General features: G+C 38.5%; 12 non-coding genes across 12 annotated transcripts; 8 read left to right on the top strand and 4 right to left on the bottom strand.

The window, feature by feature from the left end:
* The first annotated feature begins 2,674 nt into the window (after nucleotides 1–2,674).
* trnae-uuc (transfer RNA glutamic acid (anticodon UUC)) lies at nucleotides 2,675–2,746 on the top strand. Its single transcript has one exon. It is a non-coding gene; the product is annotated as a tRNA-Glu (tRNA).
* Nucleotides 2,747–2,865: 119 nt separating this feature from the next.
* On the top strand, nucleotides 2,866–2,952 carry trnay-gua (transfer RNA tyrosine (anticodon GUA)). The gene is given in 2 exon segments: nucleotides 2,866–2,902; nucleotides 2,917–2,952. It is a non-coding gene; the product is annotated as a tRNA-Tyr (tRNA).
* Nucleotides 2,953–3,066: 114 nt separating this feature from the next.
* trnae-cuc (transfer RNA glutamic acid (anticodon CUC)) lies at nucleotides 3,067–3,138 on the bottom strand. Its single transcript has one exon. It is a non-coding gene; the product is annotated as a tRNA-Glu (tRNA).
* Nucleotides 3,139–6,432: 3,294 nt separating this feature from the next.
* On the top strand, nucleotides 6,433–6,504 carry trnae-uuc (transfer RNA glutamic acid (anticodon UUC)). Its single transcript has one exon. It is a non-coding gene; the product is annotated as a tRNA-Glu (tRNA).
* Nucleotides 6,505–6,623: 119 nt separating this feature from the next.
* Nucleotides 6,624–6,710, top strand: trnay-gua (transfer RNA tyrosine (anticodon GUA)). Its single transcript is given in 2 exon segments — nucleotides 6,624–6,660; nucleotides 6,675–6,710. It is a non-coding gene; the product is annotated as a tRNA-Tyr (tRNA).
* Nucleotides 6,711–6,825: 115 nt separating this feature from the next.
* trnae-cuc (transfer RNA glutamic acid (anticodon CUC)) lies at nucleotides 6,826–6,897 on the bottom strand. The gene has a single exon. It is a non-coding gene; the product is annotated as a tRNA-Glu (tRNA).
* Nucleotides 6,898–10,075: 3,178 nt separating this feature from the next.
* Nucleotides 10,076–10,147, top strand: trnae-uuc (transfer RNA glutamic acid (anticodon UUC)). Its single transcript has one exon. It is a non-coding gene; the product is annotated as a tRNA-Glu (tRNA).
* Nucleotides 10,148–10,266: 119 nt separating this feature from the next.
* trnay-gua (transfer RNA tyrosine (anticodon GUA)) lies at nucleotides 10,267–10,353 on the top strand. The gene is given in 2 exon segments: nucleotides 10,267–10,303; nucleotides 10,318–10,353. It is a non-coding gene; the product is annotated as a tRNA-Tyr (tRNA).
* Nucleotides 10,354–10,468: 115 nt separating this feature from the next.
* Nucleotides 10,469–10,540, bottom strand: trnae-cuc (transfer RNA glutamic acid (anticodon CUC)). The gene has a single exon. It is a non-coding gene; the product is annotated as a tRNA-Glu (tRNA).
* A 3,178-nt stretch (nucleotides 10,541–13,718) lies between these two features.
* Nucleotides 13,719–13,790, top strand: trnae-uuc (transfer RNA glutamic acid (anticodon UUC)). The gene has a single exon. It is a non-coding gene; the product is annotated as a tRNA-Glu (tRNA).
* A 119-nt stretch (nucleotides 13,791–13,909) lies between these two features.
* Nucleotides 13,910–13,996, top strand: trnay-gua (transfer RNA tyrosine (anticodon GUA)). Its single transcript is given in 2 exon segments — nucleotides 13,910–13,946; nucleotides 13,961–13,996. It is a non-coding gene; the product is annotated as a tRNA-Tyr (tRNA).
* A 115-nt stretch (nucleotides 13,997–14,111) lies between these two features.
* On the bottom strand, nucleotides 14,112–14,183 carry trnae-cuc (transfer RNA glutamic acid (anticodon CUC)). The gene has a single exon. It is a non-coding gene; the product is annotated as a tRNA-Glu (tRNA).
* Nucleotides 14,184–16,341: the final 2,158 nt, after the last annotated feature.

Below are 16,341 nucleotides of genomic sequence, written 5' to 3'. Positions count from 1 at the left end.
TTACCATGCTCTGAATGTACCCTAGGTACTACTAATTTAATCCCATTAGATGATCTAGTGCTATAGTTCTTTCTACATAAACATAGAAGACTAGTAATGTAATTTGGAAGTCTACCCATCAATGTCTTTACAATAAATTCTAACATATGGGATTTCCTTCTTTGATATAAAGAGGACCAACCCAAATAGTTGTGCAGCAAACAATGATGAGTACGTGAACAAGAATTTGTTATAAAACGCAGTGCAGCATGATAAACGCCATCCAGCCTTTTCAATAAATATGTAGACGCATGCATGTAAACAACATCACCATAGTCTAAAATAGGTAAAATAGTACTCTGTATTATTCTCTTTCTAGCTATAAAGGAAAAACATTTTTTTTCCCGAAAAAGAAAACCCAGTCTTGGTTTAAGCCTTTTCACCAAGTAATTAATGTGAACATCAAAGGCTAACTTCTCATCGAGCCATATTCCTACATATTTATAAGTTGGTACTCTTTCTATATGTAAACCCTCAATAGTCAGAATAGGCATAACAGTAGACATAGAACGGCTACGTGTAAAAAGAATATACTTCGTTTTATTTACATTTAAAACTAATTTTAGTTTCAACAAAGTAAGCTGAAAAGTATAAAAAGAATCCTTAAGAATTTCAATAGCCTGAGACACAGAGGATGCAGTGGAGTAAATAATTGTATCGTCAGCATAAAAATGTAGCTTTGCGGATTGTATTCTCTGCCCCAATTCATTAATAAAAATAGAAAAAAGAAATGGTGCCAATAAAGAACCTTGCGGGACACCCTTCCTGACTATTACCATGGATGAGGTGTAATTATCTACAGCAACACATTGAGTTCTATCCGATAAATAATTTTTAAACCAACTCACAGCCGAATTATCGAGGCCAACACTTTTAAGCCTCCGTAACAGTAAAACATGATCCACTAAGTCAAACGCTTTTGTCAAATAAAAAAATAAGGCAGCACAATGTTGTCTATTATCGAGAGCAGTAATTAAATCATGTAGTAGCTGTTATCGTACTATGGCCCGCTCTAAATCCTGACTGAAATGCGTTGTAAATATCATGACTAAGTAGATATTCTTTCATTTGATCATTTATAATAGATTCAAAAACTTTTGCTAAAACCGGTAATTTAGAAATCGGACGATAATTATTCAAATCGGAAGGATCGCCTCCTTTTAATAAAGGCATAACCATAGCCGATTTCCAAGATGGTGGAATTACATTAGTGGATAGACTCAAATTAAAAATCGATGCAATAGGTTCGGCAATAATATCTGCTGACAATTTTTAAAAAATTGGTTCAATTTGGTCAGACCCACCTGATTTCTTACAGTCTAAATTTCGGAGTAGTTTACGAACTTGGGACGGCAATACAGGGGCAAAAGAAAATAAATCTGATTCACTATTAGTCAACTCATCAGTTCTCTGTTCATCAAGGACCAAGGAATTGTCTGTTATCAAACCAGCTGAAATAAAATTACTATTAAACGTATTAACAATATCAGCCTTGTCTGTAATCAATCTTTGATTCAATTTTAAAACTTTTGGAAGATTAGTGGATGTATTTGATCCTATAAAAGATTTCGTTAATTTCCAAAATTTAGAAGGACAATTCATGTTATCATTAATCAGGTTTAAATAATACTGACTCTTCGAACTTTATATTAATTTTGTACACTTATTTCGTAATAATCTATATTGAGACCAGTCCTCCTCACCATTTGTTTTCTTTGCTTTAGACCAAGCCACGTTTCTTTGCTTAATAAGATTAGAGACGGATTGATTGAACCAAATATTATTTCTACCTCTCACCCGAAATCTACGTAAAGGAGCATGTTTATCACAAATTTCTAGAAAGATAGATTTGAAATAATCCCAAGCATCAACCACATCAGGTATAATTGAAACCAACTGTAAATCACTATTATATAGATCATGCAAAAAAGCCTGTACATTAAAATTTTTAAATTGACGTTTAAGATTTGAATTGAGAATTGAGATCCCCAACATGTGAGGCCTCCATCTTGAAGGTTTTTGTAGCAGGCCCCTCATCTGACCCCTTCCTGATGTTGGGTCCAGGTCTGTTAATAGCATGAGAAAAAGTAGATGTCATCACAGGCCTCTGCCCAGTCGAAAACCAACAGGTGGCGTGTAAGCTCACGGACACCTGGTCAGGGGGCCAGTGGTGCAATGGATAAAGCGTCTGACTACGGATCAGAAGATTCTAGGTTCGACTCCTGGCTGGCTCGCTCTGCCTCGTTTACTATGCTGTCAGCCCTTAGCCGTTTTATTAACCCATAGTTTTTGTTATTATTATTATTGGATTGATTGAGAAATATTAAAAATTGACAGTCCAACAATAGGCTGCTTTGTCAGTAGGATAACGGTTACCATACAATACTATGCGTCTTTTAAAATGCATTGCATGAGTACTGTCACAAGGACATTGCTTTACGACCAGTTTGTACTGTCTATTATACCATCGCAAGAATGGGAGGAAACTGAGCCCCTCATGAGGCAAATGAGAGCTCCCTCTGTTGAGCCTGATGAAATTGAATTCAGTAAACAATCCCTTCGGATCATTCCCATGTTCTTAAAGGGGACGGTCACACACTAGAAGTAAAAGGGTCTGCTCCAGGCATAAGGAAGATCCCATATGGTCTAGCGGTCAGGATTCCTGGTTTTCACCCAGGCGGCCCGGGTTCGACTCCCGGTATGGGAAGATCGGGTTGTCTTTGCATCACTTAATCGAAACAACCAGCATGTATGTCTGTAGCAGTTTTAGCCAGTGGCGGAGATTCAGCAACCTGATATGTTGAGGTTCTGTCCCCAATCAGTGTGCCTTCGATAGCTCAGCTGGAAGAGCGGAGGACTGTAGGTGGCAAGTTGGCAATCCTTAGGTCGCTGGTTCAACTCCGGCTCGAAGGAATTCTTTTTCACACATAAACTTTTCCTTGGCCCTGCTTCTCGACGAGGGTGTTAGCGCTTGAGTTCGTATTTCGCCATTTTACAATCACGGCCGCCGGTGGTGGGCAAAACTCATTCCCTGACCGGGAATCGAACCCGGGCCGCGGCGGTGAGAGCGCCGAATCCTAACCACTAGACCACCAGGGAAAGTCTGCTGACGACTTGCCCTCAAGCCTGGCTGTGGCCTTTACCCGATTTTGCAGCAAGACCACTAATACTTGTATTTTACTCCAGGAGAGGAGACGTCACCGACCCTGGCAAACTGACAAACTGTCACAGACTCTGTAGGAATATCCTAACAACACCACAACTTGCCATGAAAACAAAAACAATAAGATCGCCAACCTGCATCTCGAAGGTTTTTAAAGCAGTTTTTTGCAGACGTCTGTGGCCCTGGATCCCAGTTCTTCCACTGAGAAACTGTCACAGGCTCTGTAGTAATATCCTAACAACACCACAACTTAACATGTATTTTATTTTATTTCCTTTATTTTTCCAGGAAGGTCCCATTGAGATTAAAAGAAATCCCTTCCTCCAGGGAGTCCTGGCCAAGATGGCCACACTACAAATCACACACAAACACATATAAAACATTCCAGAAAGTCAGGGCACAACATTCATCATAAATCAAGTAAAACAACAGCATGATTCAATCATTGTATGCTGCAGTAAAAAATTTTAATACATTCAAAGGAGGAATTGTTTCAGGAGGGACAGTAGCTTCAAATTCATTCCACAGCCATGGAGCATAGTAGGAGAAAGATGATTTACCATGCTCTGAATGTACCCTAGGTACTACTAATTTAATCCCATTAGATGATCTAGTGCTATAGTTCTTTCTACATAAACATAGAAGACTAGTAATGTAATTTGGAAGTCTACCCATCAATGTCTTTACAATAAATTCTAACATATGGGATTTCCTTCTTTGATATAAAGAGGACCAACCCAAATAGTTGTGCAGCAAACAATGATGAGTACGTGAACAAGAATTTGTTATAAAACGCAGTGCAGCATGATAAACGCCATCCAGCCTTTTCAATAAATATGTAGACGCATGCATGTAAACAACATCACCATAGTCTAAAATAGGTAAAATAGTACTCTGTATTATTCTCTTTCTAGCTATAAAGGAAAAACATTTTTTTTCCCGAAAAAGAAAACCCAGTCTTGGTTTAAGCCTTTTCACCAAGTAATTAATGTGAACATCAAAGGCTAACTTCTCATCGAGCCATATTCCTACATATTTATAAGTTGGTACTCTTTCTATATGTAAACCCTCAATAGTCAGAATAGGCATAACAGTAGACATAGAACGGCTACGTGTAAAAAGAATATACTTCGTTTTATTTACATTTAAAACTAATTTTAGTTTCAACAAAGTAAGCTGAAAAGTATAAAAAGAATCCTTAAGAATTTCAATAGCCTGAGACACAGAGGATGCAGTGGAGTAAATAATTGTATCGTCAGCATAAAAATGTAGCTTTGCGGATTGTATTCTCTGCCCCAATTCATTAATAAAAATAGAAAAAAGAAATGGTGCCAATAAAGAACCTTGCGGGACACCCTTCCTGACTATTACCATGGATGAGGTGTAATTATCTACAGCAACACATTGAGTTCTATCCGATAAATAATTTTTAAACCAACTCACAGCCGAATTATCGAGGCCAACACTTTTAAGCCTCCGTAACAGTAAAACATGATCCACTAAGTCAAACGCTTTTGTCAAATAAAAAAATAAGGCAGCACAATGTTGTCTATTATCGAGAGCAGTAATTAAATCATGTAGTAGCTGTTATCGTACTATGGCCCGCTCTAAATCCTGACTGAAATGCGTTGTAAATATCATGACTAAGTAGATATTCTTTCATTTGATCATTTATAATAGATTCAAAAACTTTTGCTAAAACCGGTAATTTAGAAATCGGACGATAATTATTCAAATCGGAAGGATCGCCTCCTTTTAATAAAGGCATAACCATAGCCGATTTCCAAGATGGTGGAATTACATTAGTGGATAGACTCAAATTAAAAATCGATGCAATAGGTTCGGCAATAATATCTGCTGACAATTTTTAAAAAATTGGTTCAATTTGGTCAGACCCACCTGATTTCTTACAGTCTAAATTTCGGAGTAGTTTACGAACTTGGGACGGCAATACAGGGGCAAAAGAAAATAAATCTGATTCACTATTAGTCAACTCATCAGTTCTCTGTTCATCAAGGACCAAGGAATTGTCTGTTATCAAACCAGCTGAAATAAAATTACTATTAAACGTATTAACAATATCAGCCTTGTCTGTAATCAATCTTTGATTCAATTTTAAAACTTTTGGAAGATTAGTGGATGTATTTGATCCTATAAAAGATTTCGTTAATTTCCAAAATTTAGAAGGACAATTCATGTTATCATTAATCAGGTTTAAATAATACTGACTCTTCGAACTTTATATTAATTTTGTACACTTATTTCGTAATAATCTATATTGAGACCAGTCCTCCTCACCATTTGTTTTCTTTGCTTTAGACCAAGCCACGTTTCTTTGCTTAATAAGATTAGAGACGGATTGATTGAACCAAATATTATTTCTACCTCTCACCCGAAATCTACGTAAAGGAGCATGTTTATCACAAATTTCTAGAAAGATAGATTTGAAATAATCCCAAGCATCAACCACATCAGGTATAATTGAAACCAACTGTAAATCACTATTATATAGATCATGCAAAAAAGCCTGTACATTAAAATTTTTAAATTGACGTTTAAGATTTGAATTGAGAATTGAGATCCCCAACATGTGAGGCCTCCATCTTGAAGGTTTTTGTAGCAGGCCCCTCATCTGACCCCTTCCTGATGTTGGGTCCAGGTCTGTTAATAGCATGAGAAAAAGTAGATGTCATCACAGGCCTCTGCCCAGTCGAAAACCAACAGGTGGCGTGTAAGCTCACGGACACCTGATCAGGGGGCCAGTGGTGCAATGGATAAAGCGTCTGACTACGGATCAGAAGATTCTAGGTTCGACTCCTGGCTGGCTTGCTCTGCCTCGTTTACTATGCTGTCAGCCCTTAGCCGTTTTATTAACCCATAGTTTTTGTTATTATTATTATTGGATTGATTGAGAAATATTAAAAATTGACAGTCCAACAATAGGCTGCTTTGTCAGTAGGATAACGGTTACCATACAATACTATGCGTCTTTTAAAATGCATTGCATGAGTACTGTCACAAGGACATTGCTTTACGACCAGTTTGTACTGTCTATTATACCATCGCAAGAATGGGAGGAAACTGAGCCCCTCATGAGGCAAATGAGAGCTCCCTCTGTTGAGCCTGATGAAATTGAATTCAGTAAACAATCCCTTCGGATCATTCCCATGTTCTTAAAGGGGACGGTCACACACTAGAAGTAAAAGGGTCTGCTCCAGGCATAAGGAAGATCCCATATGGTCTAGCGGTCAGGATTCCTGGTTTTCACCCAGGCGGCCCGGGTTCGACTCCCGGTATGGGAAGATCGGGTTGTCTTTGCATCACTTAATCGAAACAACCAGCATGTATGTCTGTAGCAGTTTTAGCCAGTGGCGGAGATTCAGCAACCTGATATGTTGAGGTTCTGTCCCCAATCAGTGTGCCTTCGATAGCTCAGCTGGAAGAGCGGAGGACTGTAGGTGGCAAGTTGGCAATCCTTAGGTCGCTCGTTCAACTCCGGCTCGAAGGAGTTCTTTTTCACACATAAACTTTTCCTTGGCCCTGCTTCTCGACGAGGGTGTTAGCGCTTGAGTTCGTATTTTGCCATTTTACAATCACGGCCGCCGGTGGTGGGCAAAAACTCATTCCCTGACCGGGAATCGAACCCGGGCCGCGGCGGTGAGAGCGCCGAATCCTAACCACTAGACCACCAGGGAAAGTCTGCTGACGACTTGCCCTCAAGCCTGGCTGTGGCCTTTACCCGATTTTGCAGCAAGACCACTAATACTTGTATTTTACTCCAGGAGAGGAGACGTCACCGACCCTGGCAAACTGACAAACTGTCACAGACTCTGTAGGAATATCCTAACAACACCACAACTTGCCATGAAAACAAAAACAATAAGATCGCCAACCTGCATCTCGAAGGTTTTTAAAGCAGTTTTTTGCAGACGTCTGTGGCCCTGGATCCCAGTTCTTCCACTGAGAAACTGTCACAGGCTCTGTAGTAATATCCTAACAACACCACAACTTAACATGTATTTTATTTTATTTCCTTTATTTTTCCAGGAAGGTCCCATTGAGATTAAAATAAATCCCTTCCTCCAGGGAGTCCTGGCCAAGATGGCCACACTACAAATCACACACAAACACATATAAAACATTCCAGAAAGTCAGGGCACAACATTCATCATAAATCAAGTAAAACAACAGCATGATTCAATCATTGTATGCTGCAGTAAAAATTTTTAATACATTCAAAGGAGGAATTGTTTCAGGAGGGACAGTAGCTTGAAATTCATTCCACAGCCATGGAGCATAGTAGGAGAAAGATGATTTACCATGCTCTGAATGTACCCTAGGTACTACTAATTTAATCCCATTAGATGATCTAGTGCTATAGTTCTTTCTACATAAATATAGAAGACTAGTAATGTAATTTGGAAGTCTACCCATCAATGTCTTTACAATAAATTCTAACATATGGGATTTCCTTCTTTGATATAAAGAGGACCAACCCAAATAGTTGTGCAGCAAACAATGATGAGTACGTGAACAAGAATTTGTTATAAAACGCAGTGCAGCATGATAAACGCCATCCAGCCTTTTCAATAAATATGTAGACGCATGCATGTAAACAACATCACCATAGTCTAAAATAGGTAAAATAGTACTCTGTATTATTCTCTTTCTAGCTATAAAGGAAAAACATTTTTTTTCCCGAAAAAGAAAACCCAGTCTTGGTTTAAGCCTTTTCACCAAGTAATTAATGTGAACATCAAAGGCTAACTTCTCATCGAGCCATATTCCTACATATTTATAAGTTGGTACTCTTTCTATATGTAAACCCTCAATAGTCAGAATAGGCATAACAGTAGACATAGAACGGCTACGTGTAAAAAGAATATACTGGCTAAAAACTAAAATAAAAATGTAGCTTTGCGGATTGTATTCTCTGCCCCAATTCATTAATAAAAATAGAAAAAAGAAATGGTGCCAATAAAGAACCTTGCGGGACACCCTTCCTGACTATTACCATGGATGAGGTGTAATTATCTACAGCAACACATTGAGTTCTATCCGATAAATAATTTTTAAACCAACTCACAGCCGAATTATCGAGGCCAACACTTTTAAGCCTCCGTAACAGTAAAACATGATCCACTAAGTCAAACGCTTTTGTCAAATAAAAAAATAAGGCAGCACAATGTTGTCTATTATCGAGAGCAGTAATTAAATCATGTAGTAGCTGTTATCGTACTATGGCCCGCTCTAAATCCTGACTGAAATGCGTTGTAAATATCATGACTAAGTAGATATTCTTTCATTTGATCATTTATAATAGATTCAAAAACTTTTGCTAAAACCGGTAATTTAGAAATCGGACGATAATTATTCAAATCGGAAGGATCGCCTCCTTTTAATAAAGGCATAACCATAGCCGATTTCCAAGATGGTGGAATTACATTAGTGGATAGACTCAAATTAAAAATCGATGCAATAGGTTCGGCAATAATATCTGCTGACAATTTTTAAAAAATTGGTTCAATTTGGTCAGACCCACCTGATTTCTTACAGTCTAAATTTCGGAGTAGTTTACGAACTTGGGACGGCAATACAGGGGCAAAAGAAAATAAATCTGATTCACTATTAGTCAACTCATCAGTTCTCTGTTCATCAAGGACCAAGGAATTGTCTGTTATCAAACCAGCTGAAATAAAATTACTATTAAACGTATTAACAATATCAGCCTTGTCTGTAATCAATCTTTGATTCAATTTTAAAACTTTTGGAAGATTAGTGGATGTATTTGATCCTATAAAAGATTTCGTTAATTTCCAAAATTTAGAAGGACAATTCATGTTATCATTAATCAGGTTTAAATAATACTGACTCTTCGAACTTTATATTAATTTTGTACACTTATTTCGTAATAATCTATATTGAGACCAGTCCTCCTCACCATTTGTTTTCTTTGCTTTAGACCAAGCCACGTTTCTTTGCTTAATAAGATTAGAGACGGATTGATTGAACCAAATATTATTTCTACCTCTCACCCGAAATCTACGTAAAGGAGCATGTTTATCACAAATTTCTAGAAAGATAGATTTGAAATAATCCCAAGCATCAACCACATCAGGTATAATTGAAACCAACTGTAAATCACTATTATATAGATCATGCAAAAAAGCCTGTACATTAAAATTTTTAAATTGACGTTTAAGATTTGAATTGAGAATTGAGATCCCCAACATGTGAGGCCTCCATCTTGAAGGTTTTTGTAGCAGGCCCCTCATCTGACCCCTTCCTGATGTTGGGTCCAGGTCTGTTAATAGCATGAGAAAAAGTAGATGTCATCACAGGCCTCTGCCCAGTCGAAAACCAACAGGTGGCATGTAAGCTCACGGACACCTGATCAGGGGGCCAGTGGTGCAATGGATAAAGCGTCTGACTACGGATCAGAAGATTCTAGGTTCGACTCCTGGCTGGCTCGCTCTGCCTCGTTTACTATGCTGTCAGCCCTTAGCCGTTTTATTAACCCATAGTTTTTGTTATTATTATTATTGGATTGATTGAGAAATATTAAAAATTGACAGTCCAACAATAGGCTGCTTTGTCAGTAGGATAACGGTTACCATACAATACTATGCGTCTTTTAAAATGCATTGCATGAGTACTGTCACAAGGACATTGCTTTACGACCAGTTTGTACTGTCTATTATACCATCGCAAGAATGGGAGGAAACTGAGCCCCTCATGAGGCAAATGAGAGCTCCCTCTGTTGAGCCTGAGGAAATTGAATTCAGTAAACAATCCCTTCGGATCATTCCCATGTTCTTAAAGGGGACGGTCACACACTAGAAGTAAAAGGGTCTGCTCCAGGCATAAGGAAGATCCCATATGGTCTAGCGGTCAGGATTCCTGGTTTTCACCCAGGCGGCCCGGGTTCGACTCCCGGTATGGGAAGATCGGGTTGTCTTTGCACCACTTAATCGAAACAACCAGCATGTAAGTCTGTAGCAGTTTTAGCCAGTGGCGGAGATTCAGCAACCTGATATGTTGAGGTTCTGTCCCCAAGCAGTGTGCCTTCGATAGCTCAGCTGGAAGAGCGGAGGACTGTAGGTGGCAAGTTGGCAATCCTTAGGTCGCTGGTTCAACTCCGGCTCGAAGGAGTTCTTTTTCACACATAAACTTTTCCTTGGCCCTGCTTCTCGACGAGGGTGTTAGCGCTTGAGTTCGTATTTCGCCATTTTACAATCACGGCCGCCGGTGGTGGGCAAAAACTCATTCCCTGACCGGGAATCGAACCCGGGCCGCGGCGGTGAGAGCGCCGAATCCTAACCACTAGACCACCAGGGAAAGTCTGCTGACAACTTGCCCTCAAGCCTGGCTGTGGCCTTTACCCGATTTTGCAGCAAGACCACTAATACTTGTATTTTACTCCAGGAGAGGAGACGTCACCGACCCTGGCAAACTGACAAACTGTCACAGACTCTGTAGGAATATCCTAACAACACCACAACTTGCCATGAAAACAAAAACAATAAGATCGCCAACCTGCATCTCGAAGGTTTTTAAAGCAGTTTTTTGCAGACGTCTGTGGCCCTGGATCCCAGTTCTTCCACTGAGAAACTGTCACAGGCTCTGTAGTAATATCCTAACAACACCACAACTTAACATGTATTTTATTTTATTTCCTTTATTTTTCCAGGAAGGTCCCATTGAGATTAAAAGAAATCCCTTCCTCCAGGGAGTCCTGGCCAAGATGGCCACACTACAAATCACACACAAACACATATAAAACATTCCAGAAAGTCAGGGCACAACATTCATCATAAATCAAGTAAAACAACAGCATGATTCAATCATTGTATGCTGCAGTAAAAAATTTTAATACATTCAAAGGAGGAATTGTTTCAGGAGGGACAGTAGCTTCAAATTCATTCCACAGCCATGGAGCATAGTAGGAGAAAGATGATTTACCATGCTCTGAATGTACCCTAGGTACTACTAATTTAATCCCATTAGATGATCTAGTGCTATAGTTCTTTCTACATAAACATAGAAGACTAGTAATGTAATTTGGAAGTCTACCCATCAATGTCTTTACAATAAATTCTAACATATGGGATTTCCTTCTTTGATATAAAGAGGACCAACCCAAATAGTTGTGCAGCAAACAATGATGAGTACGTGAACAAGAATTTGTTATAAAACGCAGTGCAGCATGATAAACGCCATCCAGCCTTTTCAATAAATATGTAGACGCATGCATGTAAACAACATCACCATAGTCTAAAATAGGTAAAATAGTACTCTGTATTATTCTCTTTCTAGCTATAAAGGAAAAACATTTTTTTTCCCGAAAAAGAAAACCCAGTCTTGGTTTAAGCCTTTTCACCAAGTAATTAATGTGAACATCAAAGGCTAACTTCTCATCGAGCCATATTCCTACATATTTATAAGTTGGTACTCTTTCTATATGTAAACCCTCAATAGTCAGAATAGGCATAACAGTAGACATAGAACGGCTACGTGTAAAAAGAATATACTGGCTAAAAACTAAAATAAAAATGTAGCTTTGCGGATTGTATTCTCTGCCCCAATTCATTAATAAAAATAGAAAAAAGAAATGGTGCCAATAAAGAACCTTGCGGGACACCCTTCCTGACTATTACCATGGATGAGGTGTAATTATCTACAGCAACACATTGAGTTCTATCCGATAAATAATTTTTAAACCAACTCACAGCCGAATTATCGAGGCCAACACTTTTAAGCCTCCGTAACAGTAAAACATGATCCACTAAGTCAAACGCTTTTGTCAAATAAAAAAATAAGGCAGCACAATGTTGTCTATTATCGAGAGCAGTAATTAAATCATGTAGTAGCTGTTATCGTACTATGGCCCGCTCTAAATCCTGACTGAAATGCGTTGTAAATATCATGACTAAGTAGATATTCTTTCATTTGATCATTTATAATAGATTCAAAAACTTTTGCTAAAACCGGTAATTTAGAAATCGGACGATAATTATTCAAATCGGAAGGATCGCCTCCTTTTAATAAAGGCATAACCATAGCCGATTTCCAAGATGGTGGAATTACATTAGTGGATAGACTCAAATTAAAAATCGATGCAATAGGTTCGGCAATAATATCTGCTGACAATTTTTAAAAAATTGGTTCAATTTGGTCAGACCCACCTGATTTCTTACAGTCTAAATTTCGGAGTAGTTTACGAACTTGGGACGGCAATACAGGGGCAAAAGAAAATAAATCTGATTCACTATTAGTCAACTCATCAGTTCTCTGTTCATCAAGGACCAAGGAATTGTCTGTTATCAAACCAGCTGAAATAAAATTACTATTAAACGTATTAACAATATCAGCCTTGTCTGTAATCAATCTTTGATTCAATTTTAAAACTTTTGGAAGATTAGTGGATGTATTTGATCCTATAAAAGATTTCGTTAATTTCCAAAATTTAGAAGGACAATTCATGTTATCATTAATCAGGTTTAAATAATACTGACTCTTCGAACTTTATATTAATTTTGTACACTTATTTCGTAATAATCTATATTGAGACCAGTCCTCCTCACCATTTGTTTTCTTTGCTTTAGACCAAGCCACGTTTCTTTGCTTAATAAGATTAGAGACGGATTGATTGAACCAAATATTATTTCTACCTCTCACCCGAAATCTACGTAAAGGAGCATGTTTATCACAAATTTCTAGAAAGATAGATTTGAAATAATCCCAAGCATCAACCACATCAGGTATAATTGAAACCAACTGTAAATCACTATTATATAGATCATGCAAAAAAGCCTGTACATTAAAATTTTTAAATTGACGTTTAAGATTTGAATTGAGAATTGAGATCCCCAACATGTGAGGCCTCCATCTTGAAGGTTTTTGTAGCAGGCCCCTCATCTGACCCCTTCCTGATGTTGGGTCCAGGTCTGTTAATAGCATGAGAAAAAGTAGATGTCATCACAGGCCTCTGCCCAGTCGAAAACCAACAGGTGGCGTGTAAGCTCACGGACACCTGATCAGGGGGCCAGTGGTGCAATGGATAAAGCGTCTGACTACGGATCAGAAGATTCTAGGTTCGACTCCTGGCTGGCTTGCTCTGCCTCGTTTACTATGCTGTCAGCCCTTAGCCGTTTTATTAACCCATAGTTTTTGTTATTATTATTATTGGATTGATTGAGAAATATTAAAAATTGACAGTCCAACAATAGGCTGCTTTGTCAGTAGGATAACGGTTACCATACAATACTATGCGTCTTTTAAAATGCATTGCATGAGTACTGTCACAAGGACATTGCTTTACGACCAGTTTGTACTGTCTATTATACCATCGCAAGAATGGGAGGAAACTGAGCCCCTCATGAGGCAAATGAGAGCTCCCTCTGTTGAGCCTGATGAAATTGAATTCAGTAAACAATCCCTTCGGATCATTCCCATGTTCTTAAAGGGGACGGTCACACACTAGAAGTAAAAGGGTCTGCTCCAGGCATAAGGAAGATCCCATATGGTCTAGCGGTCAGGATTCCTGGTTTTCACCCAGGCGGCCCGGGTTCGACTCCCGGTATGGGAAGATCGGGTTGTCTTTGCATCACTTAATCGAAACAACCAGCATGTATGTCTGTAGCAGTTTTAGCCAGTGGCGGAGATTCAGCAACCTGATATGTTGAGGTTCTGTCCCCAATCAGTGTGCCTTCGATAGCTCAGCTGGAAGAGCGGAGGACTGTAGGTGGCAAGTTGGCAATCCTTAGGTCGCTGGTTCAACTCCGGCTCGAAGGAGTTCTTTTTCACACATAAACTTTTCCTTGGCCCTGCTTCTCGACGAGGGTGTTAGCGCTTGAGTTCGTATTTTGCCATTTTACAATCACGGCCGCCGGTGGTGGGCAAAAACTCATTCCCTGACCGGGAATCGAACCCGGGCCGCGGCGGTGAGAGCGCCGAATCCTAACCACTAGACCACCAGGGAAAGTCTGCTGACGACTTGCCCTCAAGCCTGGCTGTGGCCTTTACCCGATTTTGCAGCAAGACCACTAATACTTGTATTTTACTCCAGGAGAGGAGACGTCACCGACCCTGGCAAACTGACAAACTGTCACAGACTCTGTAGGAATATCCTAACAACACCACAACTTGCCATGAAAACAAAAACAATAAGATCGCCAACCTGCATCTCGAAGGTTTTTAAAGCAGTTTTTTGCAGACGTCTGTGGCCCTGGATCCCAGTTCTTCCACTGAGAAACTGTCACAGGCTCTGTAGTAATATCCTAACAACACCACAACTTAACATGTATTTTATTTTATTTCCTTTATTTTTCCAGGAAGGTCCCATTGAGATTAAAATAAATCCCTTCCTCCAGGGAGTCCTGGCCAAGATGGCCACACTACAAATCACACACAAACACATATAAAACATTCCAGAAAGTCAGGGCACAACATTCATCATAAATCAAGTAAAACAACAGCATGATTCAATCATTGTATGCTGCAGTAAAAATTTTTAATACATTCAAAGGAGGAATTGTTTCAGGAGGGACAGTAGCTTGAAATTCATTCCACAGCCATGGAGCATAGTAGGAGAAAGATGATTTACCATGCTCTGAATGTACCCTAGGTACTACTAATTTAATCCCATTAGATGATCTAGTGCTATAGTTCTTTCTACATAAATATAGAAGACTAGTAATGTAATTTGGAAGTCTACCCATCAATGTCTTTACAATAAATTCTAACATATGGGATTTCCTTCTTTGATATAAAGAGGACCAACCCAAATAGTTGTGCAGCAAACAATGATGAGTACGTGAACAAGAATTTGTTATAAAACGCAGTGCAGCATGATAAACGCCATCCAGCCTTTTCAATAAATATGTAGACGCATGCATGTAAACAACATCACCATAGTCTAAAATAGGTAAAATAGTACTCTGTATTATTCTCTTTCTAGCTATAAAGGAAAAACATTTTTTTTCCCGAAAAAGAAAACCCAGTCTTGGTTTAAGCCTTTTCACCAAGTAATTAATGTGAACATCAAAGGCTAACTTCTCATCGAGCCATATTCCTACATATTTATAAGTTGGTACTCTTTCTATATGTAAACCCTCAATAGTCAGAATAGGCATAACAGTAGACATAGAACGGCTACGTGTAAAAAGAATATACTGGCTAAAAACTAAAATAAAAATGTAGCTTTGCGGATTGTATTCTCTGCCCCAATTCATTAATAAAAATAGAAAAAAGAAATGGTGCCAATAAAGAACCTTGCGGGACACCCTTCCTGACTATTACCATGGATGAGGTGTAATTATCTACAGCAACACATTGAGTTCTATCCGATAAATAATTTTTAAACCAACTCACAGCCGAATTATCGAGGCCAACACTTTTAAGCCTCCGTAACAGTAAAACATGATCCACTAAGTCAAACGCTTTTGTCAAATAAAAAAATAAGGCAGCACAATGTTGTCTATTATCGAGAGCAGTAATTAAATCATGTAGTAGCTGTTATCGTACTATGGCCCGCTCTAAATCCTGACTGAAATGCGTTGTAAATATCATGACTAAGTAGATATTCTTTCATTTGATCATTTATAATAGATTCAAAAACTTTTGCTAAAACCGGTAATTTAGAAATCGGACGATAATTATTCAAATCGGAAGGATCGCCTCCTTTTAATAAAGGCATAACCATAGCCGATTTCCAAGATGGTGGAATTACATTAGTGGATAGACTCAAATTAAAAATCGATGCAATAGGTTCGGCAATAATATCTGCTGACAATTTTTAAAAAATTGGTTCAATTTGGTCAGACCCACCTGATTTCTTACAGTCTAAATTTCGGAGTAGTTTACGAACTTGGGACGGCAATACAGGGGCAAAAGAAAATAAATCTGATTCACTATTAGTCAACTCATCAGTTCTCTGTTCATCAAGGACCAAGGAATTGTCTGTTATCAAACCAGCTGAAATAAAATTACTATTAAACGTATTAACAATATCAGCCTTGTCTGTAATCAATCTTTGATTCAATTTTAAAACTTTTGGAAGATTAGTGGATGTATTTGATCCTATAAAAGATTTCGTTAATTTCCAAAATTTAGAAGGACAATTCATGTTATCATTAATC

The sequence above is a fragment of the Siphateles boraxobius genome, unplaced genomic scaffold (genome assembly GCF_051911475.1).
Source record: "Siphateles boraxobius isolate OS27281-9 unplaced genomic scaffold, OSU_SipBor_1 77, whole genome shotgun sequence".
Classification (NCBI taxonomy): domain Eukaryota; kingdom Metazoa; phylum Chordata; class Actinopteri; order Cypriniformes; family Leuciscidae; genus Siphateles; species Siphateles boraxobius.
This window is presented reverse-complemented; position numbering and strand designations above follow the sequence as displayed.